At 33.3% G+C, this 26,687-nt stretch overlaps 1 protein-coding gene across 26 annotated transcripts in view; it reads right to left on the reverse strand.

The window, feature by feature from the left end:
- BAZ2B (bromodomain adjacent to zinc finger domain 2B) overlaps positions 1-26,687 on the reverse strand; it is a 432,513-nt gene that overhangs the window by 208,709 nt on the left and 197,117 nt on the right. For 2 of the 26 annotated variants that reach the window (XM_032286288.1, XM_032286285.1), the window contains exon 1: positions 9,123-15,353. The exons of the other annotated variants lie outside the window; for them this stretch is intronic. The gene's annotated coding sequence lies outside the window, so the exon portion shown is untranslated. Of the gene's footprint in view, positions 1-9,122; positions 15,354-26,687 lie in introns of those variants that run through there. 26 annotated transcript variants of the gene reach the window in all.

Consider the following 26,687-nt stretch of genomic DNA (forward strand, 5'->3'; position numbering starts at 1 on the left):
CCAAAAAGTTCTAAGGCATTAAGTTTTTTTCAATGTGTGTCTACTTGTGTACAAGGGATAATATGACTTGGAAAATTAGATGTGTTTTTCAATCATTGCACTAAGATACTAGAAATCAAATTAGATCTAGGATTCATTACAGTCTTCCCACCATGAGAAGTAATCTAAATTGAATAACAAAAATACTTTAAAAGAAGAAAATGATAAGGGACAAAGTAGGTAAGAGTTATACAAAGGTACGGTTACTTTTAAAAAGAAGGGACTTAAAAGTTTTAAAAAGTAAGGTTCAAAAGAGACCATATTGTTTCAAAATGGAAGTAGAGATGTTTTGAAATAAAAGTAATAGCACTATATATCTGATTTATGTATGTTATGTATATTATGTATGTATTTAGACATAGTCTCCCTCTGTCACCCAGGCTGGAGTGCAAGCGGCATGACCTTGGCTCACTGCAACCTCTGCCTCCTGGGTTCAAGTGATTTTGTGCCTCAGCTTCCTGATTAGCTGGGATTACAGTCATGCGCCACCATGCCCGGCTAATTTTTTGTATTTTTAGCAGAGATAGGGTTTCGTCATGTTGGCCAGGCTGGTCTTGAACTTTTGGCCTCAAGTGATCCACCCCCGCTTGGCCTCTTGAAGTGCTGAGATTACAGGCATGAGCAACAGTGCCCAGCCTATATATCTGATTTTGAATACGGGCTATTACCCAGCCTCATAGATAACGTCCATCATAAGTTCAGCAGGTTGAAATGAAAGTTGGCTTTGACATTTTCTTATCCTCTTTAAATTTTCTATTTTCTAATTTTTAGTCACAGTGACTCCTTACTTTCTTGCCAGATCAGCAATGTCAAACTAAAATCATTTAAACTATTTATCTAATTATTGAATTTGTATTCAGTAAGTTATTCAAAGTTATTCAGTTTGTTACAATTCTATGCTGTATAGACTATTGAAATTTTGCTTTTAACCGTGTGGAAACATTTCCCGAAAGATTTCTCCAAGTCTAACCTTTGTTAATGATTTAAACACCTTATAATCTCATTCCCAGTTCCTACTTAAGATTCAAATTCATGTTAAGGTAAATTGCCTCAGAGGTTTGCCAAAAAAGAAAAAAAAAAAATCCATGACCTATCCATGTCAATTTCCTCAAAACTGCTGGCTATTTCAATCTCCCTATGCATTACACACTCTCATGTATACCCCCGATGAGAAATTTAAAGAAAACTTACAAGTAGCCTTCCTTTTATTTTCAGAAATTAGTCTCTGATGTCCTAAATAATATTCTCATCAGGATGACCCATTATATCAGTTATTACCATTTATTTCCTTATTGAATCCACAAGTGTGATTCATTACTGTTTGTGATATTATATATACCTCTTAGGGAAACCTGTAATTAAGTCAAAAAGTTTACCTATATTAATATTGCTCCCCATTTCCTGGGTCCTATGACCTTATCAAGCTAGTGAAATAAGCCCTGCCTTTTGGCTTAGTGGTCCCTCACTGATCTTTGAAAAGATAGGTAAATATTGTTCTCCTAATCTATATTAAATTCCAGAATTTATATAGTAAGAGTGATTTTGAAAATGCTGAAATGACTACAGTTCTCTCACTTATAAAATATTAACATATATTAAAGAAAATAAATTGACTAAAAATAATATATTGGAAATACTTGCCAGTCAGATATAATTGAGTGATTTTATATTATAATGCAAAAAAGGCAATTAATAAATAGATATCTTAAAACTAGGCAGAAATACACTATTAATTCTAATTGCTTGTGGAAACATCCTTTTATAACATTGTTCCTAGAGACTAAGAAATTCAAACTCAATGACCATGTTCTAGAAAATATTACAAACCTGAGGTTACATATAACCAGAAGGCTTAATTATTTTTCTTTTAAATTCACTTTAAGAGGTGGCTGTTTACATATACACATGCTTTCACCCCTAACACATATGGCTTTTTTTTTTCTCTCTTTTAAGAAAAATATTCCATATGTGCTGAAGCCAGTATTCATTCAGCCTAATCTTTTACATTCACCATACAGTGTAACAGAATAAAATCAATGCTTGATTCAGCTATCTGAAAAACAGTTCTGTGGTTCCTCCAAAAAGTTAACATAAAATTACTATATAAATTTAAAAATAAAGACTTGAACAGATACTTGTACACCTATATCCCTCAAAAGATGAATGAACAAATGTGATATATATATATTTACATAATATATATGTATTTATATATACAAACATGTATATATGTACATTTGTATATATGTACAAATATATGTACATAAGTACATTTTATATATGTATATATGTACATATATACATATACCTATAAAATTGAACTATAAAAGGAAGTGAAATTGTGCTACATGCTATAACATGGATGAACCTTGAAAATTCTAAAGTGAGATAAGCCCAACCCAAAAAAGGACAAATATTATATAATTCCACTTATGAAAAATATGTAAAAGGAGAAAATTTGCAGAGATGGAAAGTAGGTTAAAGGTTACTAGGAGATGGGGGATGGTGAGGGAAATGGGTAGTTATGGCTTTAATTTCTAAAAATTTTTTTGAGACAGGTCTCACTCTATCACTCAGGCTGGAGTACAGTGGTACAGTCATAGTTTACTGCAGCCTGGGCTCAAGGTCTGAGTAGCTGGGACTACAGGCGTGTGCCACCATACCCAGCTTTTTAATTTTATTTTATTTTTGTAGAGAAGAGGTCTCACTACATTGCCCAGGCTGGTCTTGAATTCCTGGTCTCAAGTGATCCTCCCGCCTCAGCCTCCCAAAGTGCTGGGATTCAGACGTGAGACACTGCATCCAACCAGCAGGTATTATTGCTTAATGGTAGTTTCTGTTTGGAATGATGAAAAAATTTTGGAAATAGACAGTAATGATTGGTTGCAAAGCACTGTGAATGTAATTAAGGTCATTGAGTTATATAGACAAAAATGGTTAAAATGACAAATTTTATGTTACAGATGTTTTACTGCAATGTAAAAACTGTAATATATCAAAAGCCATTAAATTATATACTTTAAATGGGTGAACTGTATGGTATGTGAATTATATCTCAATAAAGCTATTTTAAAAATTAATGTTTGAAGTCCTTCTTCAGTGCTCGAAGACAGTGTTCTAGTTCCTTTTCCTCAAAGGTCATTCTAGTGACCCTTTTCTTACTGTCAACTCATAGTATTTTACTTACATATCACTCATTGAGCAATTAATCTTATCCTCCTTTTGACAGCTCTGGTGTTTTTTAATTACTGTAACACATTTAATATTTGATTATGCATTGCTTGTAAAACTAGATTAGTTGCTCAAATTATCAAATCATGACTCATTTAATATTTGTTTGTACTTTATTTACCAAACTAGATTAGTAGTAGTGCAGACTGTCAAATCAGGACCCAGTAGCTCTCCGTGTTTTCAAATTATCAAAAAAAAAAATTCAATTTTATACTTGCACAAATAACATTAAATTTTTTTTTTTTTTTTTTTTTTTTTTTTTTTTTTTTTTTTTTTGAGACGGAGTTTCGCTCTTGTTACCCAGGCTGGAGTGCAATGGCGCGATCTCGGCTCACCGCAACCTCCGCCTCCTGGGCTCAGGCAATTCTCCTGCCTCAGCCTCCTGAGCAGCTGGGATTACAGGCATGCGCCACCATGCCCAGCTAATTTTTTGTATTTTTAGTAGAGACGGGGTTTCACCATGTTGAGGAGGATGGTCTCGATCTCTTGACCTCGTGATCCACCCGCCTCGGCCTCCCAAAGTGCTGTGATTACAGGCTTGAGCCACCGTGCCCGGCCAATAACATTAAATTTTAATAATAAACGTTAAAGCAAACTATTCCAGGAAAAAATTAATTAGAATACTCATTCTCTGGACATTTCTTTTTTTTTTTCCTTTTTGAGATGGAGTTTTACTCTTGTTGCCCAGACTGAAGGGCAATGGTGTGATCTCAGCTTACTGCAAATTCCGCCTACCAGGTTCAAGCAATTCTCCTGAGTCAGTCTCTTGAGTAGCTGGGATTACAGGCACCCACCACCACACCCGGCTTACTTTTTGTATTTTTAGTAGAGACAGGGTTTCACCATGTTGGCCAGACTTGTCTCGAACTCTTGACCTCAGGTGATCTACCTGCCTTGGCCTCCCAAGTGCTGGGATTAGAGGCATGAGCCACTGCGCCAAGCGTCTCTGGACATTTCAATTTATAAAGGATATAACAGGTTTAGTTCAGTATAATTATTTAAAACTAGGCAATAATAAAATACTACGAACAGAACATTTTTTCTGATCAGTCATTTCTTTTTCCCCAAGTGAATCAAAGACATTGTCCAATAAAACAAATTTTAAAAATAAGTGATATGCAAACGTTTAACATATACAGTACTATTTTCGTGACTAAGTAGCAATACTCAGGAAATATAATTCTAATCATAAACAGAATTAATTAAAATATGAAATTACACAGGTAACTTAGTTAAAATAAAGAATGTTGTAGGGGTCAACCAACATTTTTGTTTATTTAAAAAACCTGTTTAATGATTACAGTGACCATAAAATAAGTTACACTTAAAGAAGTTTTTATGATAATAAAATAAAAGCTTTTGAGAAAGATATAGGAAGAATGAATACATCATTTCTGTTCCTTTGAAAAAATAGCATAAAATTTTGAGAAATGTATCAAAACAACAGATTTAGTGTAAAGTTATATATTTATAAAACAGAAATACATAGACAAGGTAAATTTTCTATCTATTCCCTCAGTATATACTTAAAATTACCATTTAGATTCATATACTATTTTAATCCACAACTGGTTTTTTAAAAAAACTGATATTTCTATGCAATTTTTCTGTTTTTGTTTTTTTTTGAGTCAGAGTTTTGCTCTTGTTACCCAGGCTGGAGTGCAATGGCACGATCTCGGCTCACCGCAACCTCTGCCTCCTGGGTTCAGGCAATTCTACTGCCTCAGCCTCCTGAGTAGCTGGGATTACAAGCACGCGCCACCATGCCCAGCTAATTTTTTGTGTTTTTAGTAGAGACGGGGTTTCACCATGTTGACCAGGATGGTCTTGATCTCTTGACCTCATGATCCACCCGCCTCGGCCTCCCAAAGTGCTGGGATTACGGGTGTGAGCCACCGCGCCCAGCCTATGCAATTTTTCTGAATTACTTGCTCTTAAGTATCTTTAAAAACATCATAAATGTAAACAATATTAACTTATATGAAATAACTTCTATTTTGATCCAGAGGGCAAAAGGTTTAAGATTTTAAAATAATGGCATTTTTACCTCAAAAGTAAGTAAGTTTCAAGGAACAAGCATGTATTTTTATTCCCTACTGAACTTGAACAACTTATATTCCCTTTTACAATGAAAATACCCACTGGCATCTTAGAGAGTAATGGTCTTCCAATTAGAAACACAGCTATTTAGCAAATTCACTTGTCTAAAAAACAGCTGAAAAAGGAAAGGAAATAAAGATGGTCTCCAAGCTGATAAAAATGTATGGATTAAAACTCATTCTTCATTATTTAGAACATCTCTGTGCCCTTAATCTTTGAAGTTTTATAATTTATACATGATGCCAAAAAGTTTGGGTTGATTCCCAAGGTCACAGCATAATAGAAAGAAAAAGATGATGATAATAACAGCTGTAATTTTCTAAGCACTTATTAAGCACTATACACAGGGATGGGAATCAGGAGTAGAGGGAGTGTCTATAATAGGTAACTGTAATGAAAGCTCTGTAGTTACTCAAAGAACAACAACAAATGGCTTGATTCCTTGATCAAGAATCTACAAACCTTATGTCCCAAGGGAATCACTGTGTTACAGTACAGAATGATGACTAACATAAAAACAAAACAAAACAGAACAAAAACTCTTTGAGACCTCAAACAAAAGTCCAAAAAATTTTTAACTTTAACATTATACATTTTTAAAATAAGAAGCATGCTCAATGGAATCTAAAGACCTGGATTTGAATCCAGGCCTACCACCTAATATATCAATGACCATAGGCAGTATTAATCTCCCTCATACTCAGTTTCTCTAAATGTAAAACAGAAATATTATTTACCTTACAGTACTATGGTGAGGATCAACATATATAAAAGCAGATAATATACAACTCATGAAAATAGCAGTCAGTGAAATACTCTGAAAACTTGACTACCCAGAATAATTTTGTTCTTTGAAGTATTATTACTTTTTAAATATTTTTACTTATTAGATGTTTAGACGTTACTTTCATTAGTAAATATGTAAAGTAGATAATGCCAAGATTCATTCAAGTATATAGTAAATGCTCTCAAATTTCACTACAAACTACCTGTTTGACTATGTAAGTCCAATTCATTCTTCTATCTCAATTTGGGTAGTTCCACTCTGGAAAGCCTTCTCACATCTCCACTTGCATATCTAATAAACATTTTGGTCTACCACATCCAAAGCCAAAGTCCTGATTCTCCATCCTCATTCCAAGCCTTCTCCACCTGAAATTCTTCCCTATCTCACAGCTGATGGCCACATCATCCTTCCAGCTGCCAAAACCCTTAAAGTCATCTTTTCTCCTCTTTCCTCAATCTTACATTCAGCCCATCAGGAAATCTTTTTGGTTTTACCTTAAAAACATCCAGAATTTAACTGCTACCAGGCCACTACCTTCTGTCATTTAGATTACTCTAAGAACCTTCTAACTGGGAGTCCATGCCTCTTTACATACAGTCTATTCTAAACATAGCAACTGGAGTGATCCTTTTTAAAAATACTGAAAACCCTGGAGTGGCTCCTCAAAGTCCCCACTGAGGCCCTACATGAATAACCCACTCACTCATTTCCTTTGACAATACTTCCTCTTACTCTCTCTCTCTCCATACCATACTCACAATGACAACCATTCATTTCCCTGAGCAAACCAGTCATGCTCCTTCCTCATGCCCTCTGCCTGGACGACTTCCCAAAGGTGTTCACATAGCTGACTTCCATTGTTTATCATTTATCTCCACTCTTACTATATGTGCCACAAAAACAGAGACCTTTGAAAGTTCTATTTACTGATATTTCCCATGTACCCAAAACAGCACACCAAAATGCAAATTAAATATGGAAATAAAATGATACATTAGATATCTCTCCTTTGCATCACCTTTAGCATCCTGTACTTACCTATATTTTATCAGTTATCACATTGTACTGTTTAGCCTATTAATTTTCTGCCTCTTCCATTAGACTGCAAGCTTCTTGAGACAAGGGATTTTACATTGCTTTATAATGCTATTGCCTGTAATTTCTTAAAATGCCTGACACTTAAGTACTCCATAATATTTGATAAATTAATGAATACAATAAAACCATCTAAATCAAATGTGTAAGCATCTTTACTATCTCCAAAATATAAACACAATGGTTAATGGTATGACACTGGAGACTGTTCTGGATTCTGAATTGTGTTTGTGTTTTCAGTCTGGCTCTGGTATTTACTAGCTAAGGAACTTAATCAAATTATTTAAATTCTTTACAATTAATTCCTCATTGATAAAATGGAATAATGGTACCTCCACCTCATGTGATTATCATGAATATTAAATGACAAGAGAATTAGCCCAGAGGTTTGCATATAGTAAGCATTCAATAAATGACATCAATTACTTGTTATTGCAAATTAAAATAGAGGCACTATTATAACTTCGATAACTTGACTAAGTTACAATACTCACAAACCTTAACCTTTAGAATCTCCTCAGAAAATGCCAGTAATTTATATCCAAAATTACTGAGTTACCTAAAATTACCCCAATAAACATTATGTGAAAGAAATTACCTTAATTCTTTCAACAAAAGTAGGATTCTTTTTACATTATCCCATTTTTAACATTCCTAGATGTTAGGTTCTATAACATTCTTCAGTAACTACTTTCAATTTTTCATAATCTTATGGTTTTCTTTTTATATAATCAACATACCTAATACTACAGCTTAAAAATTAAACATTTTACTATGTATATCACCTACACTTATATGTCCATAATATATACATATATACATTCTTCCCTCTACTCTGAACAATTTTACTTTCAGAAATAAGACTTTTGAGAAAAAGTTAAATAATGTTAAGTATATTTGTCATTCTTTATTAAATCACCTTTAAGCTTTCTACTTCCTATTTTAGTCATGTATCCAACAACATATGTATATTCCTACGTATATTCCTTTGGTAATATTATATTAAAGATTGAGCAAAACTAAGAGTGCTGTTTCAAATTAAAGAGCCAATATAATGGTGTTTCTTTTAAAGTCATAAATTTTAAAAAATTATTTCTGTCTATTGTTACTGCTAATGTTTTCCTAAGTGCAGAGTCAGTTCTCCATTTTATAAAATACTTGTGAAACTCATTTTCTTTGTAGTTTGTACCACTATAAAGAAATAAACAAACATACAAATTTTACCTAAGCACTCACACGGGCAGTAGACAAGAAAACTGAGGTAAGCAGTTTAAATGATTGTCCCAAGACCACAGATGGCGTGACGGCCAGATTTAGGATTAAAACTAAGAATAAGAAGCTCATTATTCCCTTCTTATATTCTGAATACTTAACATTGTTTTTATGTCATAAGGATCTCTTTGCTAATTTAAGAATAAGTTAATTTCATAATTAAAATTATCAACATATTTTGAGAATATATGTAAATAGAATTATGACATTTATCAAATCAAGATAAAATTTGAGTTTATCCAAAGTCTGAAAAAAATTAATCTATTTACTATATAAGTTATTTTTAAAATTTTGCTTAGAGTGCCAAAAAAGTGGCAGCTTAATATCATTATCATTTCAATGTCTTTAATAAAGCTAATTTCTTTATAGTATGTGTATGAACTGGTTGGATTCAAGATACCAAACAGGAATACTTTTTCATTTTAAAAAATCCTCCAAACTTAAACAGTAGTTTCTATTCTAATGGTAAACTTTAACTCAGGATATATTTAGAAGAAATCTGTCTATGAAAAAAACAATGTTAAAAAGTAAAGAAAACACCAAATACCCTTGCATTTACAGGAGAAAAAGACAGAGTATAACATTAACAGCAGCTTACTGTGGAGAGTGGGTTTAATCAGGAAGTAGCCATTATCCTTTCGATTCAGAGCAGTGACAGCACTCCAAAACAACAAGCCGTGATATTTTTCACTTAAAAGGCATGAAAGAATACCTACTATTGTGTCCTAGCTTTGCTGACCCCAAAGGTCAGCATATGTCTTTTATCAAAAGCTAACATGAAACCATAATCCAAGTAAGCATTTACAATGCTCTATTTGTTGAAACACCTAAAATCTACCTAACACAACCTCTCTCTCTCTCTCAGTTACTCACAAAACATGGCTGTCTTATTCAGAGATTAGCAATTATTGTAATGAGATACTGTCGGAGAGGGTCAAATAGTACTTCCTGCAGTTTACACATCTTGATTTCCTGGTAAACAAACTGAAAGGCAGGTGGAGCACTTAGATCACCAGCAAACGTGAATGCTCACGTGATAAAACTAAGCCAGGTAAGGTTGATGTCTCAAGTAATCGTTCTTTTCTTAATTTTATTAACGTCAAACAGACAATAAAGGTTCTTCCTTTTTAAAGAAGGGTTTATTCCTCACATGCAAAAACTCACATGATAGGAATGCTTGAAAACTGGCACTGTTTAAAAGCATGTTTCAAAAATCACTTCTGGCAGATAAACTATAAAAACAAAGCAATGCTAACAAGATTTTTAAAAACAAGTAAGAATAACTGCTTTAAAAGCCTGCTAAATATAAAGAAAAGTCTTTAAATTTCAGCTGCCATAACAAAGTACATAAAAGAAATTTCTTAGTTATAATAAGGACCAAACTTCATTGTTTTTGTGGTCAAAGCACAAGACTATTTTTTTATTTGGGCAACTTCCTGCAAAGTAAGACTGCTTTATAATTTATGTGTCAGTCCTTGAAAAAAAATTCCTATGAATCAGAAAGTTTACATAATTGGAAACTATTCTCTACATTATTTTAAACACATATTTCAAAAAGAAAAAAAAACTTAAAATATTTAACCTGTGAGCATTTTTTAAAACATTGTTAGTTTGAAAACTATGTTTCTTTGCCCATAGTTTTTTTTCCCCCAAATTGCTGTTTTTTTTGCTCTCTGAAATTTCCAGTATAGTTTGATGAGGGCTGACTTAAATTAATCATGGATATGAAACAAAAAACCCAGCTCCATCAAAGTGATACATTAATTTACTGCTTTAAAAATATCTAGATAATTTTGTAAAGCCACAAAATTTGCATTTATCTTTAAAATTCTATATTTACTAAGGCTATGTATCTATGTCCTACTATTATGAACACAATAAGCTTTAATTTTAATGCAAAGAACTCTTAAGACCCCTTTTACAACCATATAATCACGTTAACATATTAAATTTATACTACTTAAATTAAGTTTGTATCTATTCAGTTTGCAAAATAAAGTTCTAATGTACCGAAATAGAAAATACAACAAAATGGAATTATAATAAAATAACAAAAAGAACACCCAGGAGAGAAGACTGAGCCAAGGGTATAGAATCTCAGAACAGGTCTTATTACATATACGTAATACGTCATGTCAAGGGGTATGTATTCAGTATCGAACCACATTAATTCAAGTTGCTAACATCACTAATCACCATCTTTACTACAATGACACATGAAATAGCAAATTCTGTGACAATGAAGTTAACATTTCCAGCTGAATTTCTTGGTCACATTAACATTAATAATTTAAATATCACAGTAGTCACATGGAATGCAAAGCACAGTTCTTATTTCCTTTATAGAAAATTTAAGATGTAATTCCTACCACATATGTATTTTTAACTATGTAATTCATACACCAAAACAAAACAAGATTTTAAATAAGAAAATTATTATTTCAATTGTTTCAATGTTTTATGACTATCTTAGTTTCCTATGTGTCAAATTTAAAGCATGATGAAATGAAAACATAAAGAGGTACAGCAAATAAATATGACATTTGGTTTCATTCAAGGTGGCTTTTATCAAGACTCAGTAAGTTTTGATATTATGAGTTTACAATTCAGTCAAAAGGTAAAGAACAAATACCAGTTGGAAAAAAACTTGTGCTCAGAGCTGACAAATGAGAAAAATATATCGTTTCCTTCTCTTGGGTATATTTCAGCCTTACTTGTCCTCTCAGGCATTCTTTAACTGGACCTAGTAATGCTACATAGACAAAAAGCTTCACAGTTAATTCCCCTGCCTTCTGGAAAGTCCAAGAAACCACAGAGATAAGTCCTCCGTATTAAGAAATATGTGCAAAATGAAGTGGGAAGGCAAAGGGAGAAACAAGAGGAGGAGGAAAGTTTTCTACTTCTTATGTGTTTGCCTTCTGCTACAATAAATAGGTGCAGCAAACATATCCCATCTTATTATATTCCATCTTATTCCAACATAATTTAAGATGACTTGCAAAACTATGAGTAGAAGAACAGAATGCTGTCTTTAAAACTAATATGAAAAAACAGAAAATAAGAGGAAACAAGAAAGATGAGAACACAGGGTAAAACTGGAACAAAGAAACACCTATCATAAGGTCTTACACAAGTCTATGATGTGGGTGGTTCAGCTCCTTAGCAATCAAAGTAAAGTGGGAAACAAGATCAAATTACAAAATTCACATTCTCTGTAAGATGTAATTTACAACCTCCAAAGCATTCTCTAGTACTTAGAATTGAGAGTAGTTTTAAAAATAATTTTCAAAAATGCAACACTGGACCACACAATAGTTTTCTCAATAGAATCTTTACAGCAATTAAAATAAGTTTCACATGGTTTCTTTATAACGTTTTCTTAGTGTGAGCCAGAGTGATAACATAATGAAAGATTCCCAAAAATAAGCCACTTGCTAGGAAGTCTTCTGCAATTCTTATCTGGATCTTTAAACAAACACTAACAATTCCCAGGATCTTATGTTAAATTCCATTTTCAAATTCCAAATTCATATTCTATTTTCTAAAGTCAGGTTCTTATTCCAGATGAGTACATAAAATGGGATAACCAGGGTTCCAGGATCAGGCAAAAGATAAAACATTGGTAGGTAGGTCCAGACAATTAAAAGAGACCTTTCTTTTTAACTAAGAAGAGTTCCTCTTTTCATTGGTGATCTTCCTTCCATGATCCTGCCCAGTTTGGTATTTCTAACTATAGTAGATAAATTTGACTCTGTCTTCACATTCAGTTGGCATTAATTTAGATTCATATTTGCATATTTTTAGAGCATTTACTTTTTGTTACTGGTGGAGGGGAAATACAGTGAAGTTGATATAAAGGAAATTTCCTATCTCTTATTTTATTATACAAGAAAAAACAAGATCTGTCAGTGATGTCAACCCACGTGCTACCATGGTATAATATCTGGACTCTACACTGACAAAATATAACAATGATGCATTCTGGTTTTTATGTCAGGTAAATAGGTTGTAGCAAATCATATCTTCCTTACTACTGGGTTGGTCTGTTTTCTGCTTCCCAAAGATCCTAAATGTATGTCCTCCTGCCTCCCAGATTATGCTTATGTTGTTTCCTATCTGTTCTCCTACCTCATTATCAGTTTTGGTCTCATCACTTCCAGGATGGCTCTCTCTCAGGCTCTATTTGAAGGGCCCATAAAACCTTTCTCCACATAATTTAGCTATATATTACTATATAATTATTTGGGGAATCTCCTTTACTAGATCTTGAAATTCCTTCTTTTATATTACCCACCATGAATAACAAAATGCTCAACATGTAGCAAATACTCTAAGTACAAATAAACTTAATATGATGTATTAATAAACTGCTGTATTTTATATTTATAACAGCTCATGTTTGTTCAACATAACTTAGACATTTATTATGACTGCATCAATTGAACCAGAAGGCAAATTTTCACCACACAGTGATTTCTGCATGGTATACAATCAACCCATATTTAATCAAAGCATGGGTTTTTCTGCTTTCAAGCTTGTCAAAATAATTTCAATTGTGAGACAACTTTTGAGAACACTACCAAAAACCAAATAGATTTTGTAAGCTACAGTCAAACCTCAAAATGACTAAGATTAAATGACAATTGTCATCCAATACATTTTGGTCCATATTTAAACTCATTACATAAAATTCATGCAGCATAATACTTTATTACCATTCAATGAATTCTTCCAATGTATGGCCACTGAAATTTATTTCTGAACTTCCTATTTTATGAAAATTCAAATCTTAGTAATCTCAATATATAATTTTGCTATTGTAAAAGGTAGTAGTCTTTAGATTTGGCATACTATGTATGCTTCGTTAAAATACTTTCTTGCAATAAGGAAAACCACTCCTAATATTTAAAAATGTTAAAAAAAACATATGCTTAAGTATTTCATATTGTCAACTTAAGTCAAGATTAATTCTATTCATTAAGAAAGTTATAGGATAATTATCATGGTTACCTTATTAACTACCTTGTAATTGTTTACTTCAAAGAAAAAAAGTAGGAAACATATCCATAATACAAATCAAAATGGTTTTCGAACAAATTTAACAACAAAAGAAAGGAATGTTATTCCATTTTCTTTCTTTTCTTTAAAAACAAAATGGAAAGAGTAAGCCAAAGACAGATACAGATGTATTTTCATTTATTGCAACATAATAGATATACACAGAGCCTGTGAGAATACAATATTCATTTTGCTGCAGAAGAACAGACATTGCATAACAATGAGATTTGCTAATGAAATCAACCATCAACCTGAAATACATATGTATTAAACCAAGACCTCAGTGTCATTTTCTTTTTGCATCGTTTGTTCTTTCTTTCATTTTTTCTTGACCTTTCAGTATTTTTGTCCTTTAGATTTTAGAACTTACGGGTGAAGCAAAATCAGCTCTATATTACCATGTATTGCTTTTTATTCATCACATTTATTTTTAATGTAAATTCCAATTGTTCTGCTTCTATCAGCACTATTAGTGTACCTTTAGAAAAAAGAAATCAATGGATGCTACCAGAAGAAACAAAGGAGGTTTATTTCTAAAGAGAATTGTTGGATCTCAGGTCCAAAAAATTTTTTATCAATATTTTACATAAATTCTATGTGAAAACTTTAACTGCAAGGTGAGTGCTTACTTATTTAATAGGAAAATAATAATAAACATTTTAAAGTCACTTTTGTAATAATGTAATTTCTTCAGCAATTTCAACTATTGACAATTATTAAATGAAATAATGTAGGGCTAATATAATCATTAGAATAAAAATTTTTCTAAAGTTTTTAAAATAAAATAATACTTTTCTCTCAAAATGTTTTACTATCATGGTCTGCCAATGTTGATTACCAATTAATATTTGTCAAAAATAAGTAATGCTGGGAACTTTCTTAAAGATTTATGATTTAGATACAATTTTTAATAAAAGCACAAGACTATGAAAGCATTTAATGTGATATATCTTAAAAAATATAAGTATTAATGTACCCTCAGAATCAATTTATATCCTTTTGAATATAGACTATTTAACTAAAGAAAGAGCTATCTATACTATACTATTGGTTGTCCACTTACACAAATTAGGTTTCCAATTCACCTGTGCTACAGATAAAGTAACAGGCTAATCTCTGGTATACAATTGCTACTAATTCATAATAATAAAGCTTTAACAAAAGCAACAAAAAGCGGTAGTTATACCAACTGAAACATCCAGGGTCAAACAAAAGATTAAGTTTACTATTACAGTTTTATACTACCTTAATGTCTAACTTCAAACAATATCCTTCAAAAATAACCAAAGGCAGTATCAATTACAATTTTGTCAGAAATAAACAATTAGACATTCCTTATTAAATGTAAACTCTGAAAGTTGCCACTGACAGTCTAATAGTTGTCAAGGCTATTTTTAAAACTTTGAAGGATGATTTTAAGCAAAAAACCACATAAACACAGAAAAATCAATCAATCTATACACAACAGATTTTCCTTTAAAAATCCAGAAATTTCTATTAAAATATCAAAAATACATCAGACTGTAGAGAAACAGACACTTTAAATGAGTATCTGTGTGACACCAAAAGCCTGCTTTCACTAGCACAAAAAAAAAAAAAAAAAAAAAATCCTGAAACACAGTAATAAGGTTTGGAAGGTTATCTAGCTCATTGCTACTCAAAGTTCACAGACCAGCAACATGGAAATTATTTGTTAAAAATGCAGAATCTTGGCCAGGTGCAGTGGCTCACACCTGTGATCCCAACATTTTTGGGAAGCCAAGGCAGGAGAATCACTTGAGACCAGGAGTTAAACACCAGCCTACGCAACAAAGCAAGACCCCATCTCTACAAAAAATAAAATAATTAGCAAGGTGTGGTAGTGTGTGCCTGTAGTCCCAGATACTCAGGAGGCCGAGCTGGGAGTATCACTTGAGGCCAGGAGTTCTAGGCCACCCTGGGCAACAGTGAGACCTGGTCTCTACAAAAAATTTTAAAATTTAGCCAGGTACATTGGCAGGTACCTATAGTCTTAGCAACTCAGGACACTCAGGTGGAAAGATCACTTCAGACCAGGAGTTTGAAGTTACAGTGAGCTATGACTGTACCACTGCACTCTAGCCTGGGTGACAGAGCAAGATCCTGTGAAAGAAAGAAAGGAAAGAAAGGAAAGGAAGGAAGAAAGGAAAAAAAGGAAAGAAAGAAAGAGAGAAAGAGAAATGCAGAAACTCAGGCCCCAGACTAGACTTACTCAGTCAGAATCTTCTGTATATTAAAGTTTAGGAAGCCCTGATCTAGAAAATGCTTCAGAGAACCTAACAATTTATACACCAATTTCAGTAATTTCTGACATTCTAATAACTCCTTAAAAATCCACATTAAAAGACAGAATACACAGAGAATAATTTATTTGTTGTACCCAAAGTCCACAATCTACCTTTTGCTTATTCATCTAAAGTCTCATTCATACAGACTACTGATTTAAAATTTGTGGTAGTATGAGGAATAAAGGGGCAGAAATAATATGTTTCTATAAAATATTGGAAAATATTAAATACATATAAAAAACAATAATTTATACCCAGCAAGATTTTAAATTGTTTCAGCAGAAGGGGCCTTTCTTCAAATAAAATTTGTAAAGAAGCCCAGTATGGGCTCACACTGAGATTACAGGTTCATACCTGTAATCCCAACACTTTGGGAGACCAAGGTGGGAGGATGGCTTCAGGCCAGGAGTTTGTGACCCGCCTGGGCAATACAGCAAGACTCCATCTCTACAACAATTTAAAAAATTAGCCAGGCATGGTGGTGCACACCTGTGGTCCCAGCTACTCAGGAGGCTAAGAGGGTGGATTGCTTGAGCTGGGAAATCAAGGCTGCAGTAAGCTGTGATCATAACACTACATGAAAGCCTGGGCAAGGGACCGCAACCCCATCTCAAAAACAAAACAACAAACAAACCAACCCAGGATGGCAGAAAATTAAGAACTGCTTTTGCGAGTAGAGGAGGTGCCTAGCAGATGCCAAGGTATTTCAAGAGAAGCAATTCACATGGTTCTACAGAGAACAGTCTGACTTGAGAGAAGAAAATTACTTAAGAGTCTAAAAACAAATGGAAAAGCTGTTGTACTAATCACAAAGTTTGCTATTCATCGAAGCAAGTTCTCAAGTTTATTCTGTAGTATTTTAAATTAAGAACACTGGATTAAAATTACATAATTTTTCTAAGTAAAATTGGTATTTTCTTAAATAAATCTAATCGGTGAAGTTAGAAATAACTCAGGTTACCTTCAATTAAATTATTTTAATTAGCAGTAGGCCTATCATATACAAGGCATTATGTTAAATGCTAGTAATACAGATGAATGCATAAAGTACTCTATTTATTGTCTTGGAAGAATAAAATAAATACATGGTGGTAGTCCCAGATACTAAGGAGACTGAGACAGAAGAAGTGCTCGAGCCCAGTAATTCCAGACCAGCCAGAGCAATATAGAGAGACCCTGTCTCTAAAATAAAGATAAATACTGATCCAGAGGGACGAAAAAAAGAAAAGAAAAAAGATAAATACATGGGACATACTACCATTTATACCATAAGAGAGGTATAAAGTACTCTGAGAGCAAAATTAACGGAGGATGTCAGAAAAAAGCTTTATCAAAAAATGACATCTGAAGTATGCTTTGGAAAGTATTATAGGAATTTGAATAACAAAGATGGGTAGGTGGAGGCATCCCAAGGGGAAGGAGAACATACGCTAAGGATCAAAAGCTAAAAAGCACTGGATGTATTCTGAGAATAGCTTGAGGTGACTTCCAAGTTCCCTAATAACAGGAATCACGAGTTGTTCCTTTTATAGCAGTAGTACCTATAACACCCAAGAGTTAATACACAGGTTGAACATCCCTAATCAGAAGAGCAATCTGAAACTTTTGAGCATCAACATGATGCCACAAGTGAAAAATTCCATACCTGACCTTATCTGACGTGTTGCACATAATTATTTAAAATATATAAAATTACCTTCAGATTATGTGCATAAGGTGCATATGAAACTAATAAATTTAGTGTTTAGACCTGGGTCCCCTTCCCAAGATATCTCATTATGTATATGAAAATATTCCAAAATAGGAAAAAATCTGAACTCCTAAATGCTTCTAGACCCAACCATTTCAGATAAGGAATACTTAACCTGACCTGGGCAGCATAAGAGCTTGTTATTATATAATGTTTGAATTACTCAATCAATCAGTAAAGTAATAATAATCTGGCTAGTACCTAGGGCCTATGTAAAAAATAGTGGGAGAGATAATTATTTGGCTGAAAATATACATTAGGACCTTATTGGAAATGACCTTAAATACCACACTAAGTGTTTAAATTTAATGCTGCAAACAATGGTAAACTACTCACATTAGAAATATTGATCTAGCAGTTTTAAGGAGGATGAATTGAAACAGGAAGAAATATACAATAAGGATACTGCAATATTTGATCTCCTGAGATAATTTAGGCAAAAGTGAGGTTTTGTACTAAGGTGTGGCAGAAGAGTGACAAATGAGGAGATAAATATAAAAGTTATTCATGTATGAAAGTAAAGATAAATAATTTTTTTTTTTTTTACTTTTTGGCTGGTTAGAGAAAGAAATTTAAAAACTGTATTGTAGAAGTAAAATTTATTGAACTTCAAAGCAGGCTCTATATGCAGAAAGTGGGAATACAAAAATTAAGCAAATGCCAAAAAAGTAGAGAGGAAACCCTTTATGCATTCCTCACATATATTGGTACCCTATATAGAAAGAAATTAGGCAATACATAGTAAAGTCAAACCTGGATGCAGCCCATAATACAGTAATTCTACTTCTGGATATCTCACCCAGAAAATTTCCAATACATGCAAATAAAAATTCATATATATGAATGTAAATTGCAGTCCAGAGTAAAACCTTGAAAATATTGGAAAATGAATAAATAAAAATATCATAGTATTTTTTTTTTTGAGACTGAGTTTCGCTCTTGTTACCCAGGCTGGAGTGCAATGGCGCCATCTCGGCTCACCGCAACCTCCGCCTCCTGGGTTCAGGCAATTCTCCTGCCTCAGCCTCCTGAGTAGCTGGGATTACAGGCACACGCCACCATGCCCAGCTAATTTTTTGTATTTTTAGTAGAGACGGGGTTTCGCCACGTTGACCAGGATGGTCTCGATCTCTTGACCTCGTGATCCACCTGCCTCGGCCTCCCAAAGTGCTGGGATTAGAGGCGTGAGCCACCGCGCCCAGCCTCATAGTATGTTTTTATAATGAAATACTATATAGTAGTTAAAATGAATGATGTAAAGCTACTTACATTAACATAGATATATATCTTTAATATGCTAATACAAACACTTGAGAGAAGTGAAGGTTTTGTTTGTACTTCTGTTTATCACTTTATTTCAAGCCAGGACAATCCTTTAGATAACAATGGATAAGTCATGAGAAACAAAAATGAATATGTCTTTGGCAGATCAATGAAGCAAGCCTCTAGAGGAGGCAGAAGTGAATATAAATTTTAAAAAATGAAGTTTTAGGTTTAGGGAGGAGGAGAAACACTTTTTTTCTTTTTTATTTCAGAGATGGGTAGGGAAGTAGAGGGAAAAATCCTAATAGTTTTTTGTTATTTTGCTTTTGAGACAGGTCTCACTCTATCACTCATGCTGGAATGCAGTGCAATCTCCACTCACAGGTTATACAGTAAGTGTGTGTTTTATTTTTTTGAAACTGCAAACTTTTTTCAGAGTGGTTGCACCATTTTACATTCCCAGTGGTAATATATGAGAGTCTGATTTCTTCATATCCTTGCATTTCATATTGTCACTATTTTTAATTTTAATTTTTTTAGATGGGGTCTTGCTATGTTGCCTAGGCTGGTCTTAAACTCCTGAGTTCAAGCAAGAGTTCAACTGTTCTAATAGGTGTATGGTAATATGTCATTTTTGTATTTCTCTGATGGCTAGTGATGCTGAACATCTTCTCACGTGTTCAACTGACATCCGTATATACTTTTTGGTGAAATGGATATCTTTTACCCATTTTCTAATGGGACTGTTTGCCTTTTTACTATTGAGTCTTTAGTTTTTTTATATATCCAAGATGAGTCCTTTGTCAGATAAGCGGTTTTCAAATATTTCCTCCCAGTATGTAGTTTGTCTTTTCATCATCTCAACAGGGCATTTTGCAAAGCAAACGTTTTCAATTTTGATAAAGTTCAATTTACCGATTTGTTTTCTTCTGTGAATCATGTTTTTGTATCATATGGAGGAACTCTTCACTAGGTTTTGTCTTGTAGGTTTTCACCTATGTTTTTCCAAACAGGTTATGAACTACAGGAAAAGACTGTTCAATTTCTCGGGTTAATTTTAACACTTACTGGGTATCCACTTAAAGTATTAGGCACTTAGCACAGTTACAAAGTATCAGATATACACAGCAGAAAAAAAATATATGTTTTTATTTCATTATTTTCAGTGTTTTGATAGAGTTATACATAAGCGCATCTGACTTATCCAGGAAGAGCTTGAGAGTGTTGTTGTAGACGACTTTTGCTCTAAACCTGGAAGCCTTCTCACAGGGGAAGGCTGTGTCAGGCAGGGATAACAGCACTGAGTAAAGGCAAAAGGACTATACATGCTCACCTCTTGTTTGAGGAAGCATAATACCATTTAACATTTGGAGACCACCAAGTATGGGACATTGAGGCATTACTTTTACATGTAAGCAAGAGACAGATTGTGGAAGATTTCATATTCCCTGTAAATGAGATTAAATTTTACTCTGTAGTAGTTGGAAGCTAATAAGGGAGTTTAAGTGGGTAAATAACCTGGTTTGATTTGTGATGTCAATTATATCATCACTGAGAGGATGATGAACTTGGACACAGCAAGACTAGGGGCAGAGACACCAGTTAGGGGGTTACTGTGACAGCCCAGATGAGACATGATGCAAATCTACATTAAGGTTTAAGCATCGTGAACCGAGAAGAAAAGATGGATTTGAGAAATGTTTAGGGGGGAAAAAAGAAATGTAGTCTTTGTTAAAAACAGGCTGAGAAAGTTGTTGGCTTAAGAACAGCAGAGAAGGCCAGGCACCAGTGGCTCATTCCTGTAATCCTAGCACTTTGGGAGGCCGAGGTAGGGGGATCATCTGAGGTCAGGAGTTAGAGACCAGCCTGGCTAACACGGTGAAACCCCATCTCTACTCAAAATACAAAAATTAGCTGGGCATGGTGGTAAGTGCCTGTAATCCCAGCTACTTGGAAGGCTGGGGCAGGAGAATCACTTGAATCCCGGAGGTGGAGGTTACAATGAGCTGAGATCACACCACTGCACTCCAGCCTGGGTAACGAGCCAGACTCCGTTTACAAAAAAAAAAAAGAAAGAAAGAACAGTAGAGAAGCTATAAAACAGCAATTGATTGTAGAAAATCCTTTTATTAACCTCTAGTTAAGATGTAGGATTGTCTAATACAGCACTTACCAAAGCATGAAAAACACTAGTCCCATAAGATGTTCTTTGTAGGAAGGGTCAAATAAGTTGGAGGTTCACAAAACACATTAGCACATTTTAAAAGGCTCAGAAAAAGTTGTTAAATAAAACAAAACCTTTTCACTTTAAAATTAACTCTACGTCTTCCATACTTATTTGACTATGGAACATTTTTTCATGAAATACTCCATAAAACCAATGCTCTACCAAAACTACTTCAGGAACCACTGGTTTGACAACAATGTGTGATTTGATTAAGCTTAAAGAGCATTTTTTTCAATCTTCTCTTTAAAAAAATGACTTAAATGTTGACTTCTATGAAATCTCTCTGGCTTTCTTTGTAACTCTCGCTCATTGCTCACACAACTCTAGCCATCCTGATTTCCTTATTATTCTTGGAATATGCTAAGCACAGTCTCTCTCAGTGTCATGGCATTTACTGTTTTCTTTGGAACAGTTCTCACCTTGGTATCTACATGACTCAACTCCCTCACTTCCTTAAGATCTCTGCTAAATTGTCATCTTATTAGAAAGGTCTTCAATGGCCAATCTGTAACACATACTAATTCATACCCCTGGCTAATTCATACTCATGACTCTTAATTTGCTTTACCTTTCTCCCAAGAGTTAGCTGCCGTCTAATATACTACATATAACTTATTTATCTCTTTCACCGATAGAATGAAAAGCTCTATGAGTACTGAGTGGCTGTTTTGTTTAGTACCTTATCTTCATGGCATGCATGTAACTAGGCGCTTAATTGTTGTTGAATAATTTAGTGATCATCATATAACCTCTATCTGAATGTGTTTATATTAAAGTAGATAATGATATGTAGGTAAAATAGCTATGATAAGTAAGTAAAATACCTACACATCAACATATTCTTTGATAAAAACAGTATTTTCACTTATGATTTTATTGTTCATATTTTTCATATCCACATTCAGTGTGAAAGATCAGACCAGTTTTATCCTTAAAAAACTGAGGATTTTGGAAGCTTTGAACTCTAACTTTTCAAACTTTTCTCTTACTCAAAAACAAATATAAAATTGCTACATAATTGTATCTTTAGAAAATGCACAGACATTTTAGTATAACTTCTTACATTTTTCTTTAGCACTTCCTTAGACACTGGCTTGCAAAGAACTACCTATAATATTGAATGTAGCAACCTTTACCCTCTAAAACAGAGTCACTTTCTTTTGTGATGTACAGTGATTTCTTTCTATAACTTTTGCAATTGTCAAGTGCTTTCATAGGTTTTAGGTGTGTAATGTCTCAACTTTTAATTTTAACCATGACTTATTACTCTTCAATATAGGTCAACTGTCCAATTGAACATATTTCACATAATACTCTCAGAGTGACATATATTCCCCTTAAAATTGAAAGAAACGTTCACTGATAAATGCAGCAATTTTTCAAATTACCTCAGTATACAATCTACAAACCCTAAAATCTTTTAATGTGAAATGCAATATTTCTAAAAGAAAGGACTTTTAAAAATACCCATTTAAGTCAACATAAGATATATACTTTAATTGGTTCTGATTCATATAAAATATTTATTGAGGAAAAAGAATACAGTTATGCATATATAACTTTATAGCTCAGATACAGACTCTCCAGTCAACAAAATTTTTCTATACAACAATATATTAATAGCAAATTAAGGCCGGATGCTGCGGCTCATGCCTGTAATCCTAGCACTTTGGGAGGCCGAGGTGGGCGGATCACTTGAGGTCAGGAGTTTGAGACCAGCCTAGCTAACATGGTGAAACTCCGTCTCTACTATACAAAAATTAGCCAGGCATGGTGGTGCCCGCTTGTAATCCCAGCTACTCGGGAGGCTGAGGCAGGAGAATCACTTGAACCTGGGAAGTGGAGATTGTAGTGAGCCAAGAACTCACCACTGCACTCCAGCCTGGGCAACAGAGTGAGGCTCTGCCTCAAAAAAAAAAAAAAAAAAAAAAAAAAAAAAGGCAAATTAAAATGAAAATCCTGAATTCTTCCCAATGAAAATATCTGCAATTGAAAAGTAAATAAAAGTCTCTAAAATTATTATTGTCATTATGCAGCTGTCATGAATAATTAGGTGTATTCTGTGGTATTGTAAGTTTTATTTAAAGAGAGTTTTACTTTCATAGCTAAAGCTATTTTATAAGAAATTACAATTTAAGAGTCATGAACTAGCTAAGGGGTCTTAGCTAAGTCACCATCTCTAAGCCTTAATTTTTTCATCTGGAGAATGAGTGAACTGGTCCAGGATTTTTAGCACACTGTTAGGCTTTAATATTCCGTGATTCTAAAACAACTTTTTTTTCAATCAATTTTTTTTTATTGAAAAACATTAGATGTTTTTACTCTTGCAAACCAACTGAGAAATATTTGATACAAGAAATACACATTCCTTCCACTAAAAGCTTACTTCTTTAAAAAGTAGACAATAAAACATATTTATGTTTCTTTATAATGAAACACCTCAATTTGTACTGAAATGTGATGATGACTATTTATCTACTTTAGGTGAATAAAAGCTGAGAACAATTTATTAGACCATGGAAAAGACTCCTGCATACTAGAAGGTCACAGCCTATGTGCTGAGCTGCTAGCAAAACATCTACGTGCTCCAAAGATGCCATTTTTCTTCCTTGACAAAGACTCCATCTGCCACCAAGCCATTTACAGCCTCCAAGTCAGAATATCAATGATTTCCAACCATTCTGCAAGCCTGCTTTCACCTTGACATCACCTTTTTAATACATCTACAGCCGATGATACATATATCCCCAACAACAAGCATGAATCCCATGCTTTATTCACCTGAGAGGTATTTAAGCTGCTCTCTAATGTACCATTTTTATTCATGCTGAGTTGTAAAAGAATTTTAAAGTGTGTATATTCAATTATCCATACACTTATATCTACTTTCCTATAATTCCTTTTGCTTTATGTACTTTAAATCAAATATATTCATAAAACTTTAAAACCTAAAATGACTGTATTAAGTAGTTTTCAATAATGGCTTAGCAACTAAGACAACAGAATTACATTATATTTCCATTTAACAAAATCGGCCACTAAATTATTTTTTATAAAATATTTCCTTAGCAATTGAAAACATTAAAACAATGAAGAAATACTGACAACATTTCTAGTTTTGTACTCTAATCAATGTTCTTAACATTTTAAACAAGTGAATCCCATTTACATAGCAACAAAATAGAACCAGATAATTTTTCAATATTGTCAAATGCTAACTACCAAGAACTATTAAAAATACTTCTTCCATCTCTTTTAAACAAAAGCAATAAATCCTTGGCTATTAATATCTGTACAAATGGCAATAAAGTCTTACACTTTTACCTGAAAGTAATTGTTCTCTACCAAATAAATAAAAATGAATTAAGGTCTACTAGGTGCAAAATATTAAGGGGAGCACAAAAAAGTTTAAAAGAAGACTCATGGCCGCAAACTGAGGAAATAATAAATGCATTTATGAACAAGCATCTAAGGATAATGTACTTTACGGTGACAGGAAGTGTGTTACATAAGAAGAAATTTTGGAATTAGAGGTTAGGGACTTAAGTTTACTTGCATCTCTGCCCTGAACTCTCTAAGTACTTATGTTAATCATTTAACTCCAGGAAAACCACTTAACTGTAGTTGAGTGACTATTATAAGCAGTATCTAATGTCTTTTTCTGCTCTAGCACTCTATGATAAAAGGATTCTGTGTCAAGATGTCAAATGATTACACACAATACTTGGACCCAGATTTTACAAGTCATATTCCTTTTAGGTAGGCATGGCCAGTACAGAGAAGGAAATGAGATTTGAGTTGGGTCTCCAAGAATGTGCAACATTAAAATATATATGGAGAGGCAGAAAAAGAATCTCCCAGAAAAAGGAAATAGCATAAACAAAGGTGTGAAAAAAATCATTACTTTAGATGTGTTTATGCGGCAATGCTATCCACAAAAAGTAAGGAGACATGATATTGGAGACAGAGAAACTAGAAAGTAAACTAATATGGCAATCTAAGCATGAGCTGATAGAGTGATGGTAGGAATGAAAGGAAAATAAAGGATGCGAAAGATTCGAAGATAGATAACAGGCACTTTTAAGTTTTGATTATCTGAAGCCAGAGAAAAGAGCAATCTAAAGTAATACCAAGAGTTGATATCTTGTTGTGGGAAATGGTGATACCATTAACAGAAATAGGCCTGATACATAATCCTTTTTCTAAAACAATACATAAAGAAGAACAGAATAAATTAAGAGAAATGAAGAAAGTCACTTAATTTTCAGAAAAAGGACACTGGACTAGGAATTAGACACCAATCCCAGAGACTCACCATAAACTAGCTGTGCAGTATAGAACACGTCACTCTGAGGTTTAGTTTTCCAAAATGAAAGTACTAAACTTGTGATCATTTTTATTATTATTTTCAGCTTTACATGTAACACATTATCTTAATTTCCCCACAAACTTTAAATTATAGAAGTAGGCAATCTTTCAAAATAGTCTTAATCCTGACTGATTTAAGACTTAACATTTTTTATACATATGAAAGGTTGAAAGATACAAAGTATTTTATAAACAAAAAAAAAGAATGATTGTCACCAAAAAAATATCACCAATAACACAACTGCCACAAAACTAAAGGCAGAATCAGAGATTTCAGAATTAACTCTGTATTTCTGATCCTGCTTTAGCCATTAGCTGGTCATTTATTAAATATCCTTTATGAGCAACTAAGAGTAAGCCAAGTTTCCATGTTTAAGCATATCATAACTTTATTGGTGAGATAAAAATGAATGTACGTGAACACAAAATGGCCTTTTAATGTAGACTAAGCCATATACCAAGAAAATCATTACTTAACATTTCCACGGAAAGCTAAAACTGACTGTAATCTGAAAACTGTGGTTAACGGAATAAATATTATTAGAAGGTTCTTTAACAAGAGAGGCCATAATCAAATTAAAGGTTTATTAACATTTCATACTGTTTTTTACACAATGGTTCCTCATAATTTCAAGTAAAAACCGTGTATCTATTCCTATGTCATGATTTCAAATACATGGAGGATTTATAAAGTGTGTTTCCGAAGGGATGTGTAAAGCAAATAGAGCAAAACAATTTTATTTACGAAATATAATTATGATTTACAGTCATGCATCACTTATCCATGGGAATATGTTCTGAGAAATGTTTGTTAGGTGATTTTGTTGTATGAACATCACAGAGTGTACTTACAGATGGTAAAGACTACTATACATCTAGGTTATAATGTATAGCCTGTTATCTCTAAGCTACAAACCTGTACAGCACGTTACTGTAATGAATGATGTTTCTAATAGAAATAGGCCTGAAATGTGACTATGAAAAGTATTTGTCTATGTATACATATCTAAACATAGCAAATAAACAGTAAAATTATGTTATTATAATCTTATGGGACCACTGTCAAATATACAGTCTGTCCTTGACCAAAACATCATTATGCCTCTTGTGACAGTACATTGTATTCTGAAATAATTTGTACTCCAAACATAAGTTCTTTTCTTTTTTTTTTTTTCAGATGGAGTCTCGCTC

The sequence above is a fragment of the Sapajus apella genome, unplaced genomic scaffold, assembly GCF_009761245.1.
Source record: "Sapajus apella isolate SASKATOON/1434 unplaced genomic scaffold, GSC_monkey_1.0 scaffold18, whole genome shotgun sequence".
NCBI lineage: Eukaryota > Metazoa > Chordata > Mammalia > Primates > Cebidae > Sapajus > Sapajus apella.